Here is a 5,000-nt window from a genome sequence, read left to right on the forward strand (position 1 = left end):
AATCAAGAAAGAGCTATCAATCTGTCAATCCTTCCGGTGTCCGGGCCTGGTGAGGTTTCCCGTGTTGAGTCAAATTAAGCCGCAGGCTCCACTCCTGGTGGTGCCCTTCCGTCAATTCCTTTAAGTTTCAGCTTTGCAACCATACTTCCCCCGGAACCCAAAAGCTTTGGTTTCCCGGAGGCTGCCCGCCGAGTCATCGGAGGAACTGCGGCGGATCGCTGGCTGGCATCGTTTATGGTTAGAACTAGGGCGGTATCTGATCGCCTTCGAACCTCTAACTTTCGTTCTTGATTAATGAAAACATACTTGGCAAATGCTTTCGCTTCTGTTCGTCTTGCGACGATCCAAGAATTTCACCTCTAACGTCGCAATACGAATGCCCCCGCCTGTCCCTATTAATCATTACCTCGGGTTCCGAAAACCAACAAAATAGAACCGAGGTCCTATTCCATTATTCCATGCACACAGTATTCAGGCGGGCTTGCCTGCTTTAAGCACTCTAATTTGTTCAAAGTAAACGTGCCGGCCCACCGAGACACTCAACAAAGAGCACCCTGGTAGGATTTAAACGGGGTCCGCCTCGGGACGCGAAAGCACCCCTTCGGCTCGCCCCACCGGCAGGACGTCCCACGATACATGCCAGTTAAACACCGACGGGCGGTGAACCAACAGCGTGGGACACAAATCCAACTACGAGCTTTTTAACCGCAACAACTTTAATATACGCTATTGGAGCTGGAATTACCGCGGCTGCTGGCACCAGACTTGCCCTCCAATAGATACTCGTTAAAGGATTTAAAGTGTACTCATTCCGATTACGGGGCCTCGGATGAGTCCCGTATCGTTATTTTTCGTCACTACCTCCCCGTGCCGGGAGTGGGTAATTTGCGCGCCTGCTGCCTTCCTTGGATGTGGTAGCCGTTACACTAGATCGCGTGTTGGAATCGAACCCTGATTCCCCGTTACCCGTTACAACCATGGTAGGCGCAGAACCTACCATCGACAGTTGATAAGGCAGACATTTGAAAGATGCGTCGCCGGTACGAGGACCGTGCGATCAGCCCAAAGTTATTCAGAGTCACCAAGGCAAACGGACCAGACAAGCCAATCCGATTGGTTTTGATCTAATAAAAGCGTCCCTTCCATCTCTGGTCGGGACTCTGTTTGCATGTATTAGCTCTAGAATTACCACAGTTATCCAAGTAACGTGGGTACGATCTAAGGAACCATAACTGATTTAATGAGCCATTCGCGGTTTCACCTTAATGCGGCTTGTACTGAGACATGCATGGCTTAATCTTTGAGACAAGCATATGACTACTGGCAGGATCAACCAGGGAGCTGCGTCAACTAGAGCTGAGCAGCCGGCCGCCCGGGAGTGTGTCCCGGGGGCCCGCGCGAACACGCAAGCGTCCGCTCAATTATTCTGCAAACAGGAGGAGGCCGAGCTCCCCTGCACGATACACCTCGAAACCCTCTCAGGTCCCGGCGGCGCGCAGCGCCGTCCTAGGTACTTGGTCGGTTTCGAGAGAGGCGCAATCGCCCGGAGTTAGGCGAGTAGACGGTTTTAGTGCGAACACCCTTGCTCCCAACTGAGCTTGCCGCTGCCGACAGAGGCCCGGGAGCGTGCTGTCGTGGCATTGCCGGCGGGAGACAACACGCGCCACCTATGGTGACCGGCAGCTCCAACGCCAGCGCCACACAAGGGCAAAGCCCCACTTGGGTGCAGAAGCGAACTCTCCCAGCACAGCGCACGCGCCAACACGTCCGCACAACTGCGATACAAACCACCTGCGAGAACCGCTGGGGCGACCGAGCAGCAGACGGCGTCGCGGCGCCGAGTGCCAGGCGGCGGCGCATCCTCAACGCACACAGTCCTCAATCAGACCAGCACACTGCAGATGTCCACCGCGCTTCGCACCGGGCTCGGCTGAACCAACTTTGGCCGCCAGGCGCCGCGTGCAGGGTGCGCCGCAGCGTAGCTGCGCCGCCTGCCGAGCCCGTCGGCTGGCGCTCCTGCCACTCGGCGCCCCCCACCAGCCGCCTGTTGCGCGTGCGCCCACGCAGCGCGCGGCCAACACGCCGGGCGGCCCCCCTTCACCGGCCGGGAACAGTCCCACCAAGCCACCGCCGCGTATCGCTTCATACCCACATGGGCCTAGTCACGTGTGTGGATGTGGCGGGTACCGCTGAAACAACCGGTTAATAGCTGTACCGATCGTCGCCATCACAGATTCACCTCCAGCGTGAACAACCGCTCAACAACGGATTTCCAGTTCATTTGCGTATCTTGGGCAGTAAACGTAGATGTCCACCTACATTTGCGAATTCAACAATTCTTGCATGCCAGGATGTCATGTGTCACGACACGCTACATCAGACCACATACACACTGCGACATGTGCAGAAGAGAACACGTGGAAGGTGGCCCGCGCACGTATGCGATGTCCCTTCCGCGATCCACTGTCAACCGGCATCTGCGGCATGTCCCAGATATGGAACGCGGTCCACCAGGGTAGCACTTTGTGTGAGGCAATACGACAAAGTCGGAATACACGCGTCACTACATCACACGGCTCACGCTGACCTGACCTGACTCACCGCACCACCACCCCCAGCGACCCAGGGTGACATACAATGCGTTCGTACGTTCCTCCCACACGCCTCTACGGCGTACCACAGTGCAACCTAGCTGTTATTGGGAGACGAGACAAGTAGCATCGAGCACAACATATGGAAATTGAGATTCGACACCGTTGGGCACAGCCAGCGTACGGTCACACGTATCACACTACTTCACTCTGTACGTAACTACCGATGATCGGTACAGCGTGTGGGTTACGCGTACGACATCAGCGGACAATGGACACAGACCATACCACGACGTACACTGAGGGCGTCGACATCTGAACGCAACTGAACAGCTGCGAGGCTCATTTAACACTCAAACGCCAGACCGACCAGCTTGAGAGGACGGAGACACAAAGAGAGGGGCAGAGGGGGGGGGGGGGGGGCGATATAGTCCTATTGCAGTACAATTGACAGTGGATAGCGGGAATATGTGGAAAGTAAGCAACACTCGCAAGACATCTACATGAGGATAACAACGACACCAGAGATTCCGAGCAGTGAACTATGTTAGGCAAAGGGACAACGTGGGTTAGGTTAAGGGACAACGTGGGTTAGGTTAAGGGACAACGTGGGTTAGGTTAAGGGACAACGTGGGTTAGGTTAAGGGACAACGTGGGTTAGGTTAAGGGACAACGTGGGTTAGGTTAAGGGACAACGTGGGTTAGGTTAAGGGACAACGTGGGTTAGGTTAAGGGACAACGTGGGTTAGGTTAAGGGACAACGTGGGTTAGGTTAAGGGACAACGTGGGTTAGGTTAAGGGACAACGTGGGTTAGGTTAAGGGACAACGTGGGTTAGGTTAAGGGACAACGTGGGTTAGGTTAAGGGACAACGTGGGTTAGGTTAAGGGACAACGTGGGTTAGGTTAAGGGACAACGTGGGTTACGTTAAGGGACAACGTGGGTTACGTTAAGGGACAACGTGGGTTACGTTAAGGGACAACGTGGGTTACGTTAAGGGACAACGTGGGTTACGTTAAGGGACAACGTGGGTTTGGTTAAGGGACAACGTGGGTTAGGTTAAGGGACAACGTGGGTTAGGTTAAGGGACAACGTGGGTTAGGTTAAGGGACAACGTGGGTTAGGTTAAGGGACAACGTGGGTTAGGTTAAGGGACAACGTGGGTTAGGTTAAGGGACAAATTGAGTTAGGTTAAGGGACAAATTGAGTTAGGTTAAGGGACAAATTGAGTTAGGTTAAGGGACAAATTGAGTTAGGTTAAGGGACAAATTGAGTTAGGTTAAGGGACAAATTGAGTTAGGTTAAGGGACAAATTGAGTTAGGTTAAGGGACAAATTGAGTTAGGTTAAGGGACAAATTGAGTTAGGTTAAGGGACAAATTGAGTTAGGTTAAGGGACAAATTGAGTTAGGTTAAGGGACAAATTGAGTTAGGTTAAGGGACAAATTGAGTTAGGTTAAGGGACAAATTGAGTTAGGTTAAGGGACAAATTGAGTTAGGTTAAGGGACAAATTGAGTTAGGTTAAGGGATAATCTGGTACAACCACAGTTAGGTTAAGCGATAATCTGGTACAGCCACAGTTAGGTTAAGCGATAATCTGGTACAGCCACAGTTAGGTTAAGCGATAATCTGGTACAGCCACAGTTAGGTTAAGCGATAATCTGGTACAGCCACAGTTAGGTTAAGCGATAATCTGGTACAGCCACAGTTAGGTTAAGCGATAATCTGGTACAGCCACAGTTAGGTTAAGCGATAATCTGGTACAGCCACAGTTAGGTTAAGCGATAATCTGGTACAGCCACAGTTAGGTTAAGCGATAATCTGGTACAGCCACAGTTAGGTTAAGCGATAATCTGGTACAGCCACAGTTAGGTTAAGCGATAATCTGGTACAGCCACAGTTAGGTTAAGCGATAATCTGGTACAGCCACAGTTAGGTTAAGCGATAATCTGGTACAGCCACAGTTAGGTTAAGCGATAATCTGGTACAGCCACAGTTAGGTTAAGCGATAATCTGGTACAGCCACAGTTAGGTTAAGCGATAATCTGGTACAGCCACAGTTAGGTTAAGCGATAATCTGGTACAGCCACAGTTAGGTTAAGCGATAAAGTTGGTTAAATTCGGTATTGTGTGGGAAGGGGGCAGAGAGAGAGTGGGGGGGGGGGGTGGATAGTTGTGGCAGTACGCGGATGCCTGAGTCACCGTCAGATATGTCACGTCGGTTCGATGCTTGTAGCAAGAGGCTGGCGGGTCTGTGTCTCTCACTTCTGCAATTTTTCATGTGGTATAACACGAGGGCGGGGGGGTGATATTTGGTGCCCCTCTGTGTAGGATGTGTGTTGGTGGTGTTGGTTTATCTGAGCAATGGTAGTTGTCGGAGGAGTGGGGTATTGTGCTTTTATAGGTGGAC

General features: G+C 52.1%; 1 non-coding gene across 1 annotated transcript in view; it reads right to left on the reverse strand.

Annotated features, from left to right (window-relative positions):
• Window positions 1-1,340, reverse strand: part of LOC126327959 (small subunit ribosomal RNA) — a 1,893-nt gene extending 553 nt beyond the window's left edge. The window contains exon 1 of the ribosomal RNA XR_007561574.1: window positions 1-1,340. This exon is cut by the window's left edge and continues 553 nt beyond it. This is a non-coding gene — a ribosomal RNA (small subunit ribosomal RNA).
• Between the last annotated feature and the right edge of the window lie 3,660 nt (window positions 1,341-5,000).

The sequence above is a fragment of the Schistocerca gregaria genome, unplaced genomic scaffold (genome assembly GCF_023897955.1).
Source record: "Schistocerca gregaria isolate iqSchGreg1 unplaced genomic scaffold, iqSchGreg1.2 ptg001073l, whole genome shotgun sequence".
NCBI lineage: Eukaryota > Metazoa > Arthropoda > Insecta > Orthoptera > Acrididae > Schistocerca > Schistocerca gregaria.